The 23958-nt window shown below is 38.6% G+C and overlaps 1 protein-coding gene and 1 non-coding gene across 7 annotated transcripts in view; one reads left to right on the top strand and one right to left on the bottom strand.

Annotated features, from left to right (window-relative positions):
* The window catches only part of SLC9A9 (solute carrier family 9 member A9), a 634995-nt gene that overhangs the window by 353869 nt on the left and 257168 nt on the right, over window positions 1-23958 (bottom strand). The gene's annotated exons all lie outside the window — the stretch shown is intronic.
* Window positions 2979-3051, top strand: TRNAK-UUU (transfer RNA lysine (anticodon UUU)). Its single transcript has one exon. It is a non-coding gene; the product is annotated as a tRNA-Lys (tRNA).

Below are 23958 nucleotides of genomic sequence, written 5' to 3'. Positions count from 1 at the left end.
CAAAAGATCCTGAAGGATGCAACTAAGATCCAACACAGCCGAATAAATAAATACATTTAAAAAATGTTGGCAGCCTCAATCCCTCATTCTAAGCAAACTTCTAACTAGTTTTCCCTTTGTTAACCTGAAGGGATAATTCTTGCTGTCACACAAGACAAGAGTGGGATTGAGCAGCAAAGTGGGAAAAGAAAGTCTACCATATGCCTCATGGGAAAAGGGTTTGAAAAGAAATTATATTCCCAGTCTCATACTATGATTTATCTCATAAAAACAGTTATGTTTCTGGAATTCTCTGTATTTTATCAAACAATCAGTTACAGCTATTTTGTTATTATTAAGATCATTGAATTATAAGTATACATTATACGGTATAAGTCACCAAACGCCCAGAATCTAATAATAAAAGGATTTTACTTGGAAAGCACAAGTGGTCTTTTTATTCTGTGAGGAGAGCCTTTATTTGCAAAGAAATAATGGCTGTGCTTAACAGCTGAGTAATCAGCGATCTTTGTGGTGGTAGTGGTTATTAAACATAAGGTTGAGATGTGACCCACAAATAATCTACGGAAAGCTGAGGGGCTTTATGAGCTAAACAATTGCCCATGTTTGGTCCTGACTTGGCACTGACACTCTCTGTGACCTAGCAAAATACCACTTCTTTCCTTTGTGCTATTGCAATGCAAATGACAGACTAGGCTTGGAGGCAAAAGGAATCCAAGTTACTTCACAGTGCCCTGAAATATTCAATGTCATCCATAATAAAATATATAATAAAATGGAAATAAAACAAACTACTATGGTTCCTTGAGACCTGTAAGAAATCAAAATATTTCATTTATCTTCTCATAATGTTGCAAAGTAGGAAATCAGTGGCTCTCTTCATTTTTACTTTTTAAAAAAAAAACTCAGAAATCAAAGGAAATACAGAGAATGAAGTCACACATCCAGAGTTAAGCAAGTAATCAATAACTGTTCCAACTATGGTTTTCTTGGCTTCTTCTCTATATGCCTAGTGCTGCCTGCAGATATTTTGCTGCTCTGAAAAGTAACAAAAACAGAGAAGTTTCCTCTAGACAGATTAGAATTCTTTAAGCATGCAAAAAATAAACAAAAGTAGAACTCATTAATTTATCAGATTTAAATATTAACATTGGTAAGTCAATCCTTAATGCTAATAAATGTTATTAGCTTTTTAATATTAATGAGGTACAGAGGTTGGTGACATTCTTGTTCCTCAGTGGATTTGAGAGGACTGCCCCGAAACTCAGTTCTCGGTAAATCAGAAAAACTGATCAGTATGAAATCACTCATGTTGCCCAGCAACCATGGAAAAGGAAAGAATTGGGAAATTATTTCATAGTCATTGCGAGGATCTAAGGTAATGAAATATGGGTGACACAGAATGTTAAATAGACCAGAAGGGTGAAATATATATATATATTTTTTACAAATGCTTTCAACTACTTCAAATCCTCTTTTTTAACTGTTCCCAGGGCTGAGAGAAGAGACCCACTGGGCTGTCTCTCTAGCTCTTGGCAGGGCTTGCTGAAGATCAGAAAACAATATGGGGAGGAAGCTCTGTGTGATTTATTTTAACTGGGTATAAGAAAGTGATGACTGGAGATGTAAGTGGAAATGAGGCAAGTGTATTTAACCACAAATTTCCTTTCCCTTAGACCTGGGAAGCTAGAGGAAGACAGTCTAAATAATTATAGTAGGAAGGTTATCTTTCAAAATTTCTTCTCTTTAATTAAATTCCAATATGATCATTTCTATTGGTTTTCATGCTTATTCATTCAGCAAATATTTGCTGAGTGCCTACTAAGTGCCTGGCACTATTGTAGATGATGGTGATATGTAGGTGAATATAAGTGGGGGTGGGGAGGCAAAGAGACAGTAAATATGAAAACCAATAATCAATCTTTTGAGATGGGAAATGATCTGTGACCCTCCCCACACAGATTTGAAATAATTTAGGATTTAAAATTATAAAGTGACCTCAGAGACAATATCTTATCTGAGTTTCATCGTATTCCAATGAAATGTTTTGTCATGAAAGCTCCATTTTGTAGATTCAGGGGTTGAAATTAAGCCAAGTTAAGTGACTCAGCCAAATTCTTTTAAACGGTGAATATTGCTGGGGATGGGGATAGGGGTGGGAGGTGGGGGCAAGGATAGGCTGGAAGCCTGGGATTGGCATGTACATACCACTATATTAAAAAGAGATTACCAAAAAGGATCTCAGTATTTTGAAGTGACCTAAATGGGAAAATGACAAACCTAGACAGCATATGAAAAAGCAGAGACATCACTTTGCCTGCAAAGGTCCCTGTAGTTAAAGCTATGGTTTTTTCAGTAGTCATGTACGAATGTGAGAGTTGGACCATAAAGAAGGCTGAGTGCTGAAGAATTGATACTTTTGAATCATGCTGCTGGATAAAACTCTTGAGAGTCCCTAAGACTGTAAGGAGATCAAACCAGTAAATCCTAAAGGAAATTAAGGACTGATGCTGAAGCTGAAGCTCCAAAACTTTGGCCACCTGATGTGAAGGGCCAACTCTTTGGAAAAGATCCTGATCCTGGGAAAAATTGAAGGCAAAAGGATAAGGGGGTGACAAAGGATGAGATGGTTGGATGACATCACTGACTCGATGGACATGAGTTTGAGCAAGCTTGAGAGATGATGAAGGAGAGGGAAGGATGGTGTAGTGCAGTCCATGAGGTTGTAAAGAGGCAGACACGACTTAGTGACTAAACAACAACAAACAGGGAAAGAATTGACAAAGAATAGATACATGTATATGCATAGCTGAATCACTTTGCTGTACACCTGAAACTAACACAACGCTGTTAGTCAACTATGCTCCGGTATAACATAAAAATTTTAAATAAATAAATAAAATGATCAAACAACAAATAAACAAACAAAAAGAGTGATCAGGGAAGCCAGGGTTTAGATTCCGAACATCTTCTTAACAGCCTAGGTAGCTCAGCTGGTAGAGCATCAGACTTTTAATCTGAGGGCCCAGGGTTCATGGCCCTACCCAGGCACCAAAAAATAAATAAACAAAATAAATTCAGAACATCTTTCTTTAAAACTTCTGCTCTTTTGCTGTATCATGCCACTCCAGGATTAATTTAACATTTTGTGTACCTATGTACAGCCTGGCGTGCTGCCGTCCATGGGCTGGCAAAGAGTCGGGCATGACTGAGCAACTGAACTGAACTGAACTGAAATGAACTATACGGTTTCCAAAGTGAAAGTGAAAGTCACTGAGTTGTTTCTGACTCTTTGCGACCCCATGGACTGTACAGGCCAGAATCCTCCAGGCCAGAATACTGGAGTGGGTAGCCTTTCCCTTCTCCAGGGTATCTTCCCAACACAGGGATCGAACCAGGTCTCTCACATTGCAGGAGGATTCTTCACCAGCTGAACCACAAGGGAAGCCCAGGAATACTGGAGTGGGTAGCCTAGCCTTTCTCCAGGAATTTTCCTGACCCAGGAATTGAACTGGGTCTCCTGCATTGCAGGCGGGTTCTTTACCAACTGAGCCATCGACAGTTCTCCAAAGTCACGTATTTAACCTTTCCACTCTGTACTGCTAATTTACAGCATGGTGGATTAACCACTGCTTTCGAATTTCACTGTGAAGAGATAGCGGGGTTAGTGCCAGACCCTCTGGGTTTGAGAGTAACTTTTGCCACCCTGGAGGCAGTGATTTAACTGAGTACAATAGCCTACAGGACTAGTGTCTTACAGTGAATTTGCTGGGGATGGCAGGTGGGGGTGGGGATAAGAGGTCATGCGTGGCACACACAACACGATGATTACATATGACACCCTGGGGAGTCACTGATACTTTTCTTTGCCTCTGTCGCCTCATTTGTAAAAAAAAAAGGAATGATAATTACATTAGTTTACCTTACTGATCTCAGGGTTGTCATAAGAATCATATTGTACAATAGATGTAGGAAGACTTCGTGAATGGTGAAGTGTAATTATCACAAAAAGAATCCTCTAAATCAGCTGTCTGATGGATGACATGTGGCTAGACTAGGCTTCTCATTATTTCCACTCAAGAGGACCTAGGTGTTCTGCTGAAATTTGGAGCCAGTGCCATGGTGTGAGCAAAACTCCAGCTAACAGACCAGGTGTTCTAATTCCCAGGTTCTCAAGCCCAAAGGCCTGCGAAGCACACATTTTAGGGGTTCTTTATTGAACCTGTTATCTAGCTGTCATTTAAAGTCATCCAGAAGGAAGACCCAGTTCTACATATTTTGAGAAGTGCCTGAACTCGATGAAAAGTGTCCATGTGTTTGCACAAAAGCACTGTTCCCCCTGCAGACTCTTCTGGGGGATCTGCAGATTCTTCTGGCAGAATCCTCACTGGATTCAAGACCCTCTTACCCTCCTCCCCCACCCCCACTGCTCCCACATTCATCCCCACTCCCAGCATCCCAGAACCTCTATCACCATCCCTCTGATCCCTCACCCTGCCCTGACTAAGACTTGAGGCCCTGCTGGGGAAATTTTCTGGAGAACTTCTCCTGTATTCCATTTCCAACCCATATAAAACAGTCTTCCCATGTTCTCTTTCCTATTTATTTAAAACTTTTCCACAATGCCTTTCTTCCATTTTTAAAAACTTATTACTCCTGCAGGTTTTATTTGTCCTTAATGCTATCATATAAAAAATTAACTTTGCTGTTGTATTATTTAATGTTTCAAAGTGGCTGAGAGTTGTGGAGGCCTGTTGGACCAGTTTGCTTTGAAAACTCACTGCTTTACTCATTATGAGACCAGCAGCACGTAGCCGGCCCCACAGCCACAGGCCTCCTTCCTGTGTGTGCTCTTGACCCTGCTAGAGGCTCTGGCTCAGACCCAAGGACTCTAGGTCAACATCTCTCAAGATCACAAACGGTGAGATCTTAGCTACAGTCTGCCCCTTGAAAAGTTCTTCTTGGTGACGAAAGCCAGCTGTACCAGGTCAGTTGTTCCAAACATTCATTAGCTCCCTTTAAAGGGAATTTAAGTAATTTTTTTACCCTTTAGAAATTCTTAATACTTAAGTACATTAACTTTAACTCTATTTAATACTAGCATTTGTGTGCCTTTTAATTAATATTTCATTCATTTTAATGGCTTAATAAATCCTTTTAAAAGGCTAAAGGAAATATAGGCACAGGTGGGACAATTCTGCATGTAGTCTAAAGTAAGAGAGCCTAATCTCTTTTTTCCTGGCTGAATATAACCAATGCTTGGCTCTATAATATTGCATAAATTACTTAATCCTTCTGTATAATGGGGATGATAAGAGTACCTGGCTTTCTCCAAAGAAGTCCCTTCCACAGTTTAAGATGGTTCCCTTCTTTAGCTTTATCCCCAAGGACCATTTAAGATGCAGTCCTACTAAAAATCAAGCATGTGAAATAGCATTTCTAAGACTTGAGGCTGAGAATACCTGTGACCGCACATGAGCTTAAGGGTTTTAAAGCCAAGAGTTTTCTTTCATATTTTATGAGCAGAAACCTATGTGCAGCTCTTTTAAGTAATTAAACATAATCAGATATCTTTCAAGGAAACTGTTGGTCTTATCACTGCAAGGGTGGGAAAGAAATACTCACATCGGGTCTATATATTTTTACACCGTACAAGGTGCATTCTGGGACTGGAGGTATATACATATGCACGTGCTCAGTTGTGTCCTACTCTTTGTGACCCCATGGACTGTAGCCTGCCAGGCTCCTCTGTCGATGGGATTTTACAGACAAGAATACTGGAGTGGGCTTCCATTCCCATCTCCAGGGGATCTTCCCAACCCAGGCATAAAACCTGTGTCTCCTGCTTTGGCGGGCAAATTCTTCACCACTGAGCCACCTGAGAAGCCCAAAGAAGTCTATTTGCCTCTCATTAATCAACACATAAATATCGACTTGCAACCACAGAAGTCAACTTTGAATGGTCTTCATATACTACTTACAAGTGATCACATCTGAGATGCGAGAAGGACCATCTAAAGTACGTGAGAACCAAGCATCCTTGGTTGCCATGGCAGCCATCCTTTGAGATAGCCCACTATGATTCTTGACCCTTGGTATCGACACCCTTGTGTAGTCCCCTCTCACGCTGTACCAAGGCTGGTCTGTGTGATCAACAGAAGTGATAGTACATCCTGTCTGAGATTAGATTTAAACAGTTACCATGGCCTCCATTTTGGTTGCTGTTTCTTTCTCTCACATGCATTATGTCATAATCTTTCAGTCTTTCTCTCAGATTGCTCTCTGAAGGGGAAGTTCAGTCATGACCAGCCCTGTGGAGGAGAACATGTGGCGTGGAAGTTAAATAGCTATGTGAGTGAGCTTTAAATGGGTCCTTCAGTCCTAGTTGAGTCCTCAGAGACTGCAGTGCTGGCCAATAGCTTAACTGCAAAGTCACGAGAGATCCTGAACCAGAGGGTCTCAATGGACCCTCAGGGACAGTGAGATGAATGTTTGCCAAATCAAACAACAAAGTTGTGTGGTAATTTGCTACCCAGCAATGGATAATTGATAGTTACTTAAGGTCAGTAACTTAATTGATAGTTACTGATGTGAAACTTGATTTCACATCAGATCACCAGGAAACAACTTTAAAGAACTATTATATAATAGCAGTGGCTTTATGTAGTTAGGGATTACTGCTTTACTTTTAGCTTTTGTAGTTGGCAGATTTTAAAAGGTCAATTTGAAGGATAACTTTGTGTCTTTCATAAGACTACAATCAAGAACATTGTCTGTTATGTCACCCTATGCTCTACTTTTCACATTTCAATAACAACACTGGCAGATAATTTGTGTATTTTCTTTAGCTGGCTTGGAGAACTATGTAAATTGACATACTTCCATTTTCACTTTGTTGCCAGGAGGCTCTGAACAAAGTTTAGTGCCAAATTATCTAATTATGGGCTCTCCAGGTGGTGCAGTGGTAAAGAATCCTCCTGCCAATGCAGGAGATGCAGGTTTGATCCCTGGGTAGGAGAAGGGAATGGCAACCCACTCCAGTATTCTTGCCTGGGCAATCCCATGGACAGAGGAGCCTGGTGGGCTACAGTCCTTGGGGTCTCAAAAAGTCAGACATGACTAAGCATGCATGCACTAAGTATCTAATTGGTGCCAGATACTCATTTTCTTGTTTAAGAGATGTCTTATCTTTTACTTATTACCCTTTTTGAAAATAAATGTTCCTTAGTCCCATAAACTAACTCAAGTCCTTTGTGGATGTAATTAAGGCTAATTCAAGATACTATGAGTTTGTTGAGTAACCATTAGGTGCAAAGCAGGGTAGCAGGCCCTAGAAATACAAAGATGAATAAGACAAGAAGTCAGGCTTCCTTTTAAGGAGCTAAAAATCTAGTATTTAACAATTACACGGAGAGCCAATCATAAAACCAGCTGACAGTCCTGTTCATCACAGGGTGAATAAAGCAGGATGAAAATGTTGGGAGAGAAAAATGATTCCTGACTTGGGACAATACCAAAGCTGGACCCAATTAAGAGGGAGAGGCTGGCATTACAACTCAGGGAAAATAAGAATCATCTAGGATTTCCCTGGTGGGCCAGTGGCCAATGCACGGGGCATGAGTTTGATCCTTGGTCTGGGAGATTCCACATGCCGAGGGGGCCACTCAAGCTCTGAGCTGCAATCACTGAGCCCAGGCCCTTTAGCCCGAGCTCCATAACAAGAGAAATCACTGCTTTGAAAAGCCCACGCACCACAACTAGAGAGTAACCCCTGCTCATCACAACTAGACAAAGCCTGTGCACAGCAGTGAAGACCCAGTGCAGCCAAAAGTAAATAAATAAATGAAACAATTATTTAAAAAAGAGTCATCTTGATTATGGTGAGAAGCTTAGTGTGGCTCAAGTGGGGGTGAAATGGAGGTGGAAGTATATGGGGTACAAGTGAAAACAAGTAATGTGCTTCTGACTACCCGGGAACACAGTTTACAGGGAAGAGATGGCAATACAATAAAGGCCATTTTTTCCACATGAGTACTGATCGAATTAATAAATAGCTAACCTACAAGGGAATAATAAAGCTATTTAATAACAGTTTACAGCACTCCCACTCAGCTGTGATACTGCTGAATTCTTGCACAACTACAAAGAAAGAATAATTTAAAATTAGAAACATGTCCAATTCTTATTAATTATCCACAGATTCTGTCAAGTTTCCAAAAAGGGCCCCACTGGTTGAAACAAGAGTTAGAGAGAATTCTGGAGGCCCTGCTTCCAGAAAAACCACGAAACCTCACAAAGATACAAATGCACCAATATAAAGCAAAAAGGAAAGCCTTTTCTACTCTTTTCTGTTGGTCTAAACCACAATGGAACCCACCATGTTTACATTTATTACAACTAGTAGTTATGTTTTCTTTACATACTATTAGTAGTATGTTTTCTTTACAAGACCTCGGATTACTCCCCCAAATAAATATGCTTCCCTTAGACTGTGTCAAAAGAGCAGATTGTCATTCTGACCTTAGTGAGTTAAAGTGCCGAAACGCTAAAGCATTCAGCAACTAACCAGATTAATCAGCCCTTTGCATATTTATTAGGAGCTGAATGGTAAGTTATTTGATGGCACTTCACAAATTTTTGTACTTCTTTAGACCAGAAGCTACAAACTCAGGTGCCAGCAAGGCCACACCTATAACATAAAGGAACTAGCTGTCTATGGAAATGAGGGCCAGGGATGAGAACTCCCTGTTTTCAGTTGTGGCACAGGCATGCTTTTCTGGTTATTTTTATTTGTCTGTGAGAGACACTGAAAATCTTAACCATTATGTAAAATTGGCTAAGTTTTAAATGTTAGAAATGAAAACAAAATTTTGAACACTGTGTGGACTGAACAAAATGTGTCTGCAGATGGGTTATGACCAGTAGAATGTATGTTTGTAACTTCAGCTTTAGGCAATCATATTCGCAGATGTTATCTTTGGCACATATTAAGAAATTGTTCAGAAACCAATTTTAAGATGTGCATTTGTTTTCAATGACTTTATGACATCGCCTAGTGCTGACAGGAGGACAGAGCAGTGTTAAGGAAGTTAAGTGTCCTCAGAAAGTTGTTAATAGGTGGTTCATGCATCCAGCAGAATGAAACTAATATAGAGTCCCTTCCTGTATTAGTGCATGTAAGTTTATATGCAAATTATAACAGCTTCTTGAACTCATGGCTGAATGCAAAACAAAGACATGGAAATTCCCAAGAGTAAGAAACAAAAGGAAAACTGAAAGCAAGAATAAGACCCACATGATGCTACTAAAAAAACAAACAAAAAAAACAAAGCAAAACCCTCACCAAAGACAAATCTGTGTGCTTTCTTTAACTGACCTGAGAGATAATGCAAATCAATATCCTTCACATTTCATTCTAACTTTGTTTAATAAAAAGATTTAAAAATAAATACGTAGTTTAGAAAGAGAAACCACTGTGAAAGAGAAGCAGGAAAAAAAATTAAAAAGGGAGAACTAGAGCCAAAAGAAACAGAAACAGCAGCACAGTCTGAAATACCTTCTTAAACAGTTACATTTAAAATAATTAATAATACATAAATATATATATCATAATGAAAATACATAGCCAATTTTAAAAGGAAACAAACCAAAATCTACAAAGTAAATGCTAACTGCTCAGTCATTTCCAACTCTTTGTGACACCACTGACTGTAACCCACCAGACTCCTCTGTCCATGGGATTTCCCAGGCAAGAATACTGGAGTGGGTTGCCATTTCCTTCTCCAGAGGATCTTCCTGACCCAGGGACTGAACCCAGGTCTCCCCCATTGCAGGTAGATTCTATACTGTCTGAGCCACTAGGGAAGCCCCTAAAACTCAGCTGACACAGTTCAAAAGAGAATTAGAGAACAGGATCTGAGTCAGTCATTCAAATAATACAAAGAGAGGAAAAAAATAAAATGATAAGACACATGCAGAATAAATTGAAAAGATCCAACATATATCTAATAACAGTTTTAAAAGAAAGAAAAGAGACAAGGGAGAGACTACATGCTAGGAGAATTTTTATATAATTGGATAATCATATTAAGTTCTGAGTGGAATAAACTAAAATTAATGCACACATTCAGAAAACTAAGATCATGGCATCTGGTCCCATCACTTCATGGCAAATAGATGGGGAAACAATGGACACAGTGAGAGATCTTATTTTCTCGGGCTCCAAAATCACTGCAGATGCTGATTGCAGGCATGAAATTTAAAGACACTTGCTCCTTGGAAGAAAAGCTATGACCAACCTAGATAGCATATTAAATAGCAGAGACATTGCTTCGCCAACAAAGTGGCGAAGCTATGATTTTTCATAGTCAAAGCTATGATTTTTCCCGTAGTCATGTATGGATGTGAGAGTTTGACTATAAAGAAAGCTGAGGGCCGAAGAACTAATGCTTTTGAACTGTGGTGTTGGAGAAGACTCGAGAGTCCCTTGGACTGCAAGGAGATCCAACCAGTCAATCCTAAAGGAAATCGATCCTGATATTCATTGGAAGGACTGATGCTGAAGCTGAAACTCCAATACTTTGGCCACATGATGGGAAGAACTGACTCATTGGAAAAGACCCTGATGCTGGGAAAGATTGAAGGCAGGAGGAGAAGGGGACAACAGAGGATGAGATGGTTGGATGGCATCACCGACTCAGTGGACATGAGTTTTAGCAAGCTCTGGGCATTGGTGATGGACAGGGAAGCTTGGCGTGCTGCAGTCCATGGGGTCGCAAAGAGTCAGACACGACCGAGTGACTGAACTGAGCTGAATGCACACTTAGAAATGCTGTAGTGAAACTGCACAATTACAATATGTAAAAAGAAAACCAAGATCAACCAGAGAGAAAAGACAGATTAGCTTTTAAAATGATAATTGTTACAGAGTATATTTTTAATCAATAGCAACAAAGTTCAAAATATAATTTTCTAATATGTCCAAAGTTCTGAGGGAAAATATTTGTCAACTTCAAATTTTATGACTAGATAAACTATACTTCAAAAGTGAGGACAAAATAAAGAAAATTTTAATTCAAAGACTAATAATTTACTGGTAAATTACTACTACTGAGATAATTTGCCAAAAATCTCACGCCTTTAGTAAAATAATCATTACAGGAAAAGTTTTAGAAAAAAGAAAGCTGGACACAGAAGAAAGAGCAGGTTTATGAAGCAATGTTAATTAAAGAAACTATTAAATGTAAGATAAACCAAAATAAGCATTAATTGTAACAATGATAATTATTTGGTTAAAAATGAGGTGGAATTAAAATAATAAATAATTAACCACATGAATGATGGAAGGAGTAAGAAGAGTTAAAGCATTTTCATTTTTTGGTGTTATCCAGGATGATGCTAGAGATATTTATTTATTTTGGACTTTGTTAATTACAGATGTTATGTGAATTATGTATTTAAAATTTAAGGATAACGACAAAGGTAACAAAAGAAACTGAAATGAGTCACTCCACACTGTAGAACAAAAATATAAAAGAGACATAGATCATTCAATAATCCAAATGAAAGTAGAAAAGGAGAAAATAGGAAGCATCGAAAAGTATTTACATCAAAAGCACAAAGTAAGGTATATGTGTGCATGCATGTGTGTGTGCAGAGATGAAAATGACATGCTCTATTAGCCTATTTCACTATTTAGATATATATATTTTATATGTAATAATATATAGTAAACTGTATATCATATAATGTATAATATATGTGTTATATATTGTATTAATATTATACATAAAATTCTCACATGAGTACAAAGATCTACACACACACACACACACACAGATTTTAATTTTGTAGTGGCGAAAAGATGGCAACAGCTTAAAGCCTCATTGATAGGAAAATACACAAATTTTAATATATTTAAATCCTGAACTATTATTCAGTAGTTAACATGAGTGGATTATACCTAGAATTACCAATATGGATAAATCATAAAAAAAAAGATGATGGCAAGTGGAAAAAGTAAGTTTTAAAAGAATACCATAGCAGACATCATGACTAGCCACTCAAGAGTTAACAGTCTCCCTTTTTCCCAGTGACTTTTTCTAAGGAAGTTGAAAAGCTAAAATATTTGATACCTTGCCCTCTCTTGCAGCAAAAGGCATATCAGTTCTAGCAAATGAGATGAATGAAATTCTCTCTGGGTGTTTTTTCTTTCCTAAATAAAATGACAAAAGTTAGAAAGAAAAAGGTTTTGATTGTGCCTTTCCTCTTTGTCCTCCCTGGAATATGAACTCACGTTTCATAGACAACTAGCCAGCAGGTGAAAAGTTACCCAGGGACGGTGCAGAGTATGACACATAACATCACTATCCTCTCTGATGACATCACTGAGCCACTGGATCAGAACAGGACCACTTTTCCTTAGACTTCTTCTTTTGTGAGACAAATAACACTCAATTATTTAGTATTCTATAGCGTATTTTTCTGTTACTTGCTGCTGAACACAACCTAATTGAAATAAATAAGTACAGTAAAATACTATTTTTGTAAACTTTTACATAAAATGTACAGAAAAGTGTTATATAATGTATACAGATACATACAGACATAGGACATAATTAAAAAATGGTTGAGAAGGACAAGCAATGACTTTAGGGTAATAGCTACCTTCGGGGAGAAGGGAAATGGGGAAGGAAGAGAATTGGAAGGAACAGGACTAAATAGTAGCTATATTTTTCATTCCTTTAAAAAGAGTCTTAAGGTAAAATCAACCTTTTGGAAAAAAATCTGAGTAATGGGTACTTTTTTTTCTATATACATCTACATAGTTGAATCACTTTAAATATTTTTCTCTAAAACAAATGTGAAATCATGTCAATTTTCTAGTAACCTATGATGGAACATGTTTTGTTATGTCTGTTGTATGTGGTGTTCTATAACTTCCTTATTCAACCTATTTCCACACTCCAGTGAGTTAAAGTAGGGATGAAGATAAGCCTATTTTCAATCAGTCTGTTCAGGTTCAGATCTGCTATAACTGTAGCAAATGACCTAAGAGAACAGATATCTGGGAAACTTTTATGCTGCAACAGACTGAGTAAATAAAAATTGTGGAGAGTGTTCCAAGAAATAAGAAAGCATGATGACTGGCAGCTGGAGTCGGTGTAAGCAAAAATATAGGATAATGACAAGCCTGAAGAAATCTCAGATCATGGGCCAATTTGCTATAGGGCAAGCCAGCTTAGAATCAATATTTTTTCAATTACATTTAAACACTGTTTCACAATCTAGCATTTGGACAGCAAGTTAGCAGTGTTGTAGTTATTAATTTTTAACAAAATTTTGGCTGTATGAAATATGTATTCTCATAGGGAAAAAAAATGAAAAAAAAATTCAGAGTGCAGAGGGTATAAAATGAAAAGTGAAAGACTCTTTTCCTCCCTATTCAGGCTCTAATTCCCACTCCCAGAGTACTATCAATATTTCTTCTGCTTCTAGAACTTTTATGCATGGATTAGCAAATATATACCTCTCGTTTTTTAGAATAAATATGAAATAATATCATAAGTATTATTCAGTAAATTGCTTTTTAACTTAAAGAAATATATTGAATACCTACCAAATGAGCTCATATATAACTATCTCATTCTTTTGGACAGTGGCAAATATGCTATGAAGTTATCACATCTATTAAACCAATTCTATATTGGTAGACATTGAGGTCTTTTTAATTATTTGTTTTTACAAATAATGTTGTAATAAGTATCCTCTTTTCCCTACAGATATGAAATGCCACTTTTATCATATCCAAAATTCCCACAAATGTTTGTGTGGATTTTTTCTGACTCTAGTCTTCCATAAAGCTGCCATCCTTTTCCTTCACAACACCAAACGTTGATAGCTAGAGTCTCAGAATACATTTAGTATCTGGTAGATCTTATACCTGAGTGTCACCCAGGACTTTCAGAATTTTCCTTGAATGTTTATTTTTCCAGATAAGTTTTAGCATCATTTTACTGAGTTTAAAATATCCAGTCTGTTTCTCTGAGCAGTCAGCCATTATCACACACTCCACCTGCAGAGGATTTACTGAGGAAACTGAGGCAGGGAGGTTCTGGACTGAGGACAGCAGGCACAGAGGAGGAAGAGTGGGATACAGAACTGAATAGAGGTGGGGTAAATAGAAGCCCATACGATAAACTGTGAGAGCCGTTAGATCCTTTACCATGTGGTACTCCCAGCATGATAGTAATCTACTTACACCTCTGATTAGAGGGACTATTTGTAGATGCTCACTAATTCACAGGTACTTAGATTTGGAGCTGCCCCCAAAGAAAGGCCAGATTCCCCAATTACCCTACAATAAGACTCACCAGTTGACAGTCCAGACTTGCTCCTAGCCCATATCCTGGGCCTTAATCTTCCAAAACCTATTATTAGTTTTCTGAGGCAAGTGAAAATATTACCTTCATGAAACAAGAATAGGCCCCTAGAAAAAGAAACACTCAAAAAAAAAGAAAGGGCTTTAGAAAGAAAAATATAAGAGCCAAAATGAAAATTTCAAAATTGGAACATAAAGTTGAGCAAATCTCCCTGAATAAATGCAAGTGGGGAGAATCCTAAAAAAGTAGGTGCTTAAACAGTTTTTGATGCTTCAGAAAAGAAGGCCAAATTCTTGTAAAGCACAGCTTGGATAGAACCAAAAAGAAAGGCGAGGCAGGCTTGTTGAGTCAATGGGATGGAAGTCAGTTTGTAGGGGTCAAGGAGGGCTTTGAGAAAGTAGAGTAGTACAATTCATGTACTCGTGTTGGTGATGCAAGGAAGAAGAAAAATAGATTCATAGTAAAAGTACATAGAGACAAGCAAAACTACTATTTAAGGAGGGGGAAATAAGGGCATAGCTTAAAGAAAACAATAAAGGAGATGATACAGAACAAGTGATAAACAAAATAGAGGAAGATATGAGCTTAGAGATAAAGTCTTAAAATGGACACAAAGGGATGAGACTCCAAGTGAAGACAGTCACTCTAACAGGAAGGGTCATTTATCTGACACTAACGAAAAGATTAAGAAGACTTTGGGATTGACATACATACACTATTGATACTGTGTATAAAATGGATAACTAATGGGAACCTACTGTATAGCACAGGGAACTCTACTCAGTGCTCTCTGGTGACCTAAATGGGAAGACAATCCAAAAAAGAGGGGATGAATGTATATATATATATAAGGCTTCCCAGGTGGTGCAGTGGTAAAGAATCTGTGTGCCAATGAAGGAGACAGAAGAGACGCTGGTTAGATCCCTGGGTCGGGAAGATCCCCTAGAGGAGGACATGGCAACCCTCTCCAGGATCCTTGCCTGGAAAATCCCAAGGACAGAGGAGCCTGGCAGGCTACAGTCCATGGGGTTGCAAAGAGTGGAACATGACTGAGAACACACACATGTATATGTATAGCTGATTCACTTTGCTGTACAGCAGAAACAAACCCAACATTGTAAAGCAACTATACTCCAAAAAATTAAAAAGAAAAGATATCGCCAATTTCAAAAAGCAGAAAAAAAATAAAAAAGAAGATAAAGTTAGGAAAGATGATATGTTAAAGTCTGGTTGATTGTGTAAAAGTCAATTTATAAGCAATGACTTGGGTATTACTATACATCAATGCCTGAAGAAATTCAGAAGGACGGGGAAAGAATCAGAGACTTAAGGAGCATAAAATAGATCTGCAACATGTTAAATGGCAGAACACTTGGGTCTCGGGATGAATCACTCTCTGAATCCTCATGAGAGACAGACACTTGCAGCAAAACTTTAATGGGACCCAATAAAGGAGCTTGGTGACTGGACATAGTTCACAAGAAATTTGTTAAATAAGATAATTTAGTCAAAAGAATAAATTGCTGAAAATAATAGTCAAAAACATGTTTTTACCCACAAATAGGTAACTTGGGTGCTCCTTCAGCTCATTTTATCATCTTTTGTTTTTAAATATTTTTGTCAATTTCCAGAATCTTTTTTCTTTTTCCTTAAGTTTTCAATATCTATTTTTATCATTATTGTACCTATTTGTAATAGAAAAATTTATCAAAACACACTCACACTCACAAATAAAACTAATATCCAACAATAGATGACTGGTTAAACATTCTCAAACACTAAGTATGATATAATATCATTTCTGAATAAGCTATATATGTATATGTTTTGCATATGTATGAGCAAAGAAATGGTATATTTATAGTAGTGGTTGTCTCTAAGTAGGTTGGATCATGCTGGGGGTTCTGATGTATATCTTTTTGTTTCTCTGCAGTTTATGATTTGTGTCTAAGGTATTTAAATTATTTTTATTTATAGATGAAAAGAAATAAAAACACAAAAAAGGAAAAGTACTAAAATCTTTCAGACTTGGCCTTATAGATACTTCCCTTTAATTTATAAAATTGGAGTTAATTCTTCATCAAGTGTGTTTACTAAAAGACGCTTACTCCTTGGAAGGAAAGTTATGACCAACCTAGGTAGCATATTGGAAAGCAGAGACATTACTTTGTCAACAAAGGTCCGTCTAGTCAAGACTATGGTTTTCCCAGTAGTCATGTGTGGATGTGAGAGTTGGACTATAAAGAAAGCTGAGCGCCAAAGAATTGAGGCTTTTGAACTGTGGTGTTGGAGAAGACTATTGAGAGTCCCTGGGACTGCAAGGGGTTCCAACCAGTCCATCCTAAAGGAAATCAGTCCTGGGTGTTCACTGGAAGGACTGATGTTGAAGATGGAACTCCAATACTTTGGCCACCTGATGCTAAGAACTGACTCATTGGAAAAGACCCTGATGCTGGGAAAGACTGAGGGCAGGAGGAGAAGGGGACGACAGAGGATGAGATGGCTGGATGGCATCATCGACTCGATGGACATGGGTTTGGGTGGACTCCGGGAGTTGGTGATGGACAGGGAGGCCTGGCGTGCCATGGTTCATGGGGTCGCAAAGAGTCGGACATGACTGAGGGACTGAGCTGAACTGAACTCAGCAGTGAGGCCTGTTTGGTGGTCTCCTTATATACTGCCTCATGCCTTTTATACAAAAAGCTATAAAGTCATAGTAGACTAAAGGGAAACATTCTTTTTTCTTTTTTTACCCTCAATCCATTAAAAACTTTTTCAAACAATTATAGCAGGCATAACCCCAAACTATTTAGTTTTTAGGTTCTTTTTCAATGTAATATATATTTTTTAACATTTAGTTCCCCTGTATTCTGGGAGATGGGGTGGTGTGGGAATGAAGAAGGGTGGGAGAAACAGCAGAAAACAAAAAGAAATAATCAGAGGAGAACAAAGGACTATAAATCTGATCTAGGGCACTTCAAAAATCAAGCTGCTACATGAAAAAAAAAAACAAAATTGGAATATTCATTTATGGAAAAATATTATTGTATTCAAAAGATCAGCATATTTGTAGCCAGTTGGTCTTTAAAGTAGTTTTAAATTGGATTCTGTCTTGCAAGATGACAAGGAAGTGTCCTAGGGCCTGGGAGCATGAGTGAAAAATACTGACTGGGTTGTTTCCGAGTGGATCTGGGTTGGAAAAAGCAAGAGGTTAAGGACAACAATATTACAGAGGTCGACATGAACCAATTGGAGATAAGCAGGGAATACTTTTAAGTCAAAGCTTCTGGTCAATCATTAGTGTTGCGTGCCGGCTAAGTTGCTAGTCCTGTTCTGCTCTCTGCGATCCTATGGACTGTAGCCCGCCAGGCTCCTCTGTCTATGGGATTCTCCGGCAAAAATACTGGAGTGGTTGCTGTGCCCTCCTCCAGGGGATCTTTTTGACCCAGGGATTGAACCTTAGTCTGTCTCCTGCATTGGCAGTCGGGTTCTCTACCACTAGCACCACCTGGGAAGCCCATCAATGTTAGAAGTATCTAAAAGACAGGTAATGAATGCTGGACTCCACCCCAAACAGCATCCCAGCCTGCCCCACGTGGGGTGCATCACTGCAGAGTTCCACTGGCACTCTCTCCAGGCACAGACAGTGATGGCCCCTGGCAGCACAAGCTTGAAGAGAGGTGGGTAGCACTGTGTATAGCAGCATAGCAGTTAAACTTTGCATTTTCAGCCTATTTCAAATTCTCAAACCCTGAACCTTTGTGAATATGCATGAGTGCAGCCCAGTTAGACAGAATATTGTCTGCAAAGTAGAAGCAAATCCTACGCAATCCTATTGCCCTCAGACAGCCTCTCTCACTCATGGGCTAATCTTATATAAATGAGCAAGGATCTGGCCTGGCTTGCAATCACACTGACCTTCAGGGTGGAGCCCTTGTACTCTGACAGGTGTGCAAGAGGAACCCCGGGGTTAGGATGCCAGATTGCCAGTACAGAAGCAGAATTGAAAACAGAGGTAAATAATTGTTTCTTTGAGGCTATTTCAAGGTTCTCCAACAGAACTGTCTGTTTATCAAACCTCCATTTCATAGTATCCTTTTGTTTATAGAAAAACAGACCAAAATCCCTGCAACTAGTCTGAGCAGATTTTAAATGACATGCACAAGAATCTCCAGCTAATTTGCACCTAGTTATAGTTTCATACATGCCTGAGGGCAAACTCCATGACACTTCTCACTGAAATATTCCAGCCTGCCACTTAGAGAGGAAGACTGTGATTTCAATTTGAATATTATATGTAAACAAAAGGAGTTTCCTTAATAGCAACTTACTTAAAGAACTGCCTTAGAAACCTAAAGCACTTTAAGAAAGCTAAATCAGACCAGTATGGACTTTTTTCTCCCTAGTGTAGAAAAAAAAAAGAAAATAACTCAGCAGGGGCTGAAATATGTGACAAACAATTTGGAAGCAGCTGTGCTGATTGCAATAGTCTCCCAATAATATACTGCTTGTATTTTCTTCTCAGTTTGATTCCTTGACTCCAGGAAGTACTGAAAAGATACAAAACATTTTCTTATGGCAAGGTGCTTTTACTGTGATCAATTACCTTTCCTTCTGTAAGCTCTGCTGTGGTTAGTCACAGGATTAATGTCTAAGAAGGCAGAGGGGCCAGGGCCCTGAGTTATGCCTGTCTTTCTTTTTTCTCTTCTTCTTTTCAAAATGCACCTTCAAACTGAAAAGTGTGTAAAAGGAATTCCAAATATCAATAGCAATGATTAATTTTCTGGCAGTTATGGATAATAAGCTACTAACAAGAAAATTAAATATAGAATCATAAAGAATTTATGAAACTTACTGTAATTTTAATATGTTTGAAGCCTTGGCGACCAGTCTTCAGAGTATATTGAAACCTCTCAAATTTTGCAATTAAATCTTATGACCACAAGATCTACCACAAATATTTATTAAGTGCTGCTAGGTAGTATTGAGAAGGCAATGGCACCCCACTCCAGTACTCTTGCCTGGAAAATCCCATGGACGGAGGAGCCTGGTAGGCTATAGTCCATGGGGTCGCTAAGAGTCGAACATGACTGAGCGACTTCACTTTAACTTTTCCCTTTCATGCGCTGGAGAAGGAAATGGCAACCCACTCCAGTGTTCTTGCCTGGAGAATCCTAGGGACGGTGGAGCCTGGTGGGCTGCCGTCTATAGGGTCGCACAAAGTCGGACAAGACTGAAGTGACTTAGCAGCAGCGGCAGCAGCTAGGTAGTATTAAGTTGTAGTAAACTCAGTATTTCTTGTGATTTTATGTACATTTTTTTACAATGTCATCTGGAATTTGTTTTTGTGTAAGGTATGATAGTAGAGTTACAATATTTTCTTCCTGTCTTTTTATAATTAGCCAGCAAAATGTCCCAACTTCATCATATTCTTCATTTTTCACTGAATTATTATTACTTTAAACATATGACACACGTGCATGCATGTCCACAGATACACCTGTTTATTTCTGGGTGTTCTATTTTGTCTATTTGACCTATCTATTCCTGTACTGGTATCATACTGCAATAATTATAATTGTACCATTTCATTATGCTTTATTTTTCAGGATTGCTTTAGATATTATTGTAACTCATTTATTCTCCTGTACAAAATTTAAATTTTATACAATTTTAGAAAAAGATTACTTTTGAGAATTGCATTACATTTTAAATTTAATTTGGGGAGAATTAACATTTTTAATAATGGATTTTCCTATGTGATAGTGTATCTCTCCCCTCTTCAGATTTTATAATTCTCCTCTATAGTTTCTGAGCACTACCTCTGCTTGTGTTTTCCATTGCCCATCGGCTGTAGGGCAGCATCCAATAGTTTGAATGAGTCTGGGTTGTTTCCTTTGGGGGAGTCTTCAATGAGCCATGTGATGAGTACACATCTCTGAGCCTTAAGCCTAGTGTTTCCTAGGCTCAGTTTCTGTCTAAACAAGTCTTTACTTGTGGTAAGCTTATATCAATTTCTGATCCCCTTCCACCCAACCAACACTCTTGCTGCACATCATTTGGTAAGCTGTATGTTTATTTCTTTGATCAGTCTTTCTGGCTCTCAATCATTTCTAACTCTCCTTTCTAATGAACCACAAAGCGTATTCAGAAATCCTCTAGCTTAGGAGAAAACAGACTATGCAGAACTCTCTTCTGATTCCAGGCACTTTAATTCACAGTCCTCCAACAGACAATAGGGTACATCTTACTAACTGTCTAATAAAATCAGGAGAAATTGCTCTCTGAATGTGTGATGATTGGATCATGTCTTTGCTCACATGGCATTCAATAGAGATCCAGGATGATTTAAGGTGGTTTTCTCTTTTTTGGTCTCTTTATTAGTATAGGAAAAATAAAAACCATAGTTAGGACATTGGAAATGTTTCACTCTCATAATAGGTGGTAGAACTATCAATTCAGATTCCACATTTATGGGATTCTTTTATATGTCAGGTGGGGTACTTGTTGTGCTCTCAGATACTATCTAATTTTATGACAGTCTAAGGTTTTCAAAAGGCATCTGTGAACATAGATATCTGAAGTAATAATAAAAAAAAGGCTATGAAAGCTTAAGGTCATGTATCAGTATTAAAACAATCACAGGAAGTAGGTCAGAGCCAATAGTAGTGGTAAAATAAATGCAGCAGGCAGTATTTGTTGAGTTTTTATTATACATTGGATGCTATAAATAATTTATCATCATTGTCATTACAACAATTGCATGACATATGTAAAACTATACAAAAAATGATCTTAATTAACCAGATAACCACAATGGTGTGATCACTCACCTAGAGCCAGACATCCTGGAGTTTGAAGTCAAGGGGGCCTTAGGAAGCATCACTATGAACAAAGCTAGTGGAGGTGATGGAATTCCAGCTGAGCTATTTCAAATCCTAAAAGATGATGCTGTTAAAGTGCTACACTCAGTGTGCCAGAAAATTTCAGAAACTCAGCAGTGGCCACAAGATTGGAAAAGGAATCTTGTATTTGCATACATCCCAACTTGCATTTATTCAATCATTCCAGTCCCAAAAAAACGCAATGCCAAAGAATGTTAAAACTACAGCATTACTGCACTTATCTCACACGCTAGCAAAGTAATGCTCAAAATTCTCCAAGCTGGGCTTCCACAGTACATGAACCAAGAACCTCCAGATGTTTAAGCTGGAATTAGAAAAGGCAGAGGAATCAGAGATCAAATTTCCAACATGTGTTGGAACATAGAGAAAGCAAGAGAATTCCAGAGAAACATCTATTTCTGCTTCATAGAATACACTAAAGCTTTTAACTGTGTGGATCACAACAAATTATGGAAAATTCTTAAAGAGATAGGAATACCAGGTCTCCTTGCCTGCCTCCTGAGAAATCTGTATGCAGGTCAAGAAGCAACAGTTAGAACCGGACATGGAACGATGGACTGGTTCCAAATTGGGAAAGGAGTACGTCAAGGCTATATATTGTCACCCTGCTTATTTAACTTATATGCAGAGTACATCATGTGAAATGTCGGGCTGGATGAAGCACAAGCTGGAATCAAGATTGCCTGGAGAAATATCAATAACTTCAGATATGCAGATGACACCACACTTATGGCAGGAAGCGAAGAGGAACTGAAGAGCCTCTTGATGAAAGTGAAAGAGAAGAGTGAAAAAGCTAGCTTAAAACTCAACATTCAAAAAACGAAGATCATGGCATCTGGTCCCATCACTTCATGGCAAATAGATGGGAAAATGTGACAGACTTTATTTTCTTGGGCTCCAAAATTACTGCAGATGGTGACTGCAGCCATGGAATTAAAAGACACTTGCTCCTTGGAAGAAAAGCTATGACCAACCTAGATAGCATATTAAAAAGCAGAGACATTACTTTGCTGACAAAAGTCCATATAGTCAAAGCTATTGTTTTTCCAGTAGTCACATATGCATGTGAGAGTTGGACCATAAAGAAAGCTGAGCGCTGAAGAATTGATGCTTTTGAACTATGGCATTGGAGAAGACTCTTGAGAGTCCCTTGGACTGCAAGGAGATCCAACCAGTCAATCCTAAAGGAAATCAATCCTGAATATTTATTGGAAGAATTGATGCTGAAGCTGAAGCTCCAATACTTTGACTACCTGATGTGAGGAACTGACTCACTGGAAAAGACCCTGATGCTGGGAAAGGTTGAAGGCAGGAGGAGAAGGAGATGACAGAGGGTGAGATGGTTGGATGACATCACTGACTCAATGGACATGAGTTTGAGCAAACTCCAGGAGTTGGTGATGGACAGGAAAGCCTAGCATACTGCAGTCCATAGGGTCGCAAATAGCCAGACATGACTGAGCAACTCAGTTGACTGATGTAAAATTAGCCCCATTCCATAGATGAGGGAAACATCTCAGAGGGATTAGGTACTGGACTGACAAAAGTTAACCACTAGAATGGTGTAGGGAAGAGTGTTAACACTGACCAGTTTTTTGAAATCCCACTTGGGGATTCTCAAGATTCGTAAAATCAATAAAGCATAGAACTTGCTTTGTGTGGTTGATTGAGCAGCCTTGGGTCAAGACAGCTAATGCATCAGGAGTGTTGGGCATGTCAGGTGTTGAGGTGGGACAGAGAAGCCCTTTGGAAGAGACTATAAAAATTATCTGGGGTCAGTGGCCTTCCATTACAGGTAGGGGTAGAACATGAGTGTAGTCAAAGGGAGAAATGGAGTTGCTGGAGTCTTGGGGTCCAATGTACAATCCCAGATTTGGGAAGTCTGGTGGATATAGATAGATATAGAGACCTTACAAGGGCTCAGAGATAGTACCGAATCCATGTACCTGTTTCTTAATTCTGTCATCAGAAACCAAAGGTGGTTTCTGATGGTGGGAGAGTGCCTGCCTCAGGACCAAGCTAGGGCTATAAACGGAGCTCACCATTCTTCTCTACTAGGGCTTCCATAGTGGCTCAGATGGTAAAGAATCTGCCTGCAATGCAGGAGACCTGGGTTCCATCCCTGGGTTGGGAAGATCCCCCAGAGAAGGGAATGGCAGCCCTGTCCGGTATAATGGCCTGGAGAATCCATGGACAGAAGGGCCTGGCAGGCTACAGTACATAGGGTTGCAAAGAGTTGAAAATGACTCAGCGACTAACACATCATTCTTCTCAGCCTCCTTAGATGCATAAGAAACAAGTCACTTCTTGCCTGCTGGTGGAAAGACCCTCATGAGCTTTCCAATAAGGATCTACTCCTACCTAATATTTAGGTTGGTGAAAAAGTAATTGTGGTTTTGGACTGTTACTCTTAAATTATTATAACTAGACTCAAACGCATCTTAATTAATCAAATTGGAACCATTACAATCAACACAGTTTTGCCAATGAGAAATATGTTTGTTTATTCCTGTAGAGTAAAAAAAATCCATGCTTTGGGATTTGATGAACTCCTGGAAAGCATTTTCTGTCTCCTGTTAGTTGTGGAAGTATCTTCCCTGCAAAAAGTTGTCAAAATGCTTGAAGAAGTGCTAGTCAGTTGGCAAGAGGTCAGGTGAATATGACAGATGAGG

Source organism: Giraffa tippelskirchi, chromosome 2 (assembly GCF_054371585.1).
Source record: "Giraffa tippelskirchi isolate mGirTip1 chromosome 2, T2T-mGirTip1v1.2.pri, whole genome shotgun sequence".
NCBI lineage: Eukaryota > Metazoa > Chordata > Mammalia > Artiodactyla > Giraffidae > Giraffa > Giraffa tippelskirchi.
Note: the sequence above shows the minus strand (reverse complement) of the source record. Positions and strands in the feature narration are given on the sequence as shown.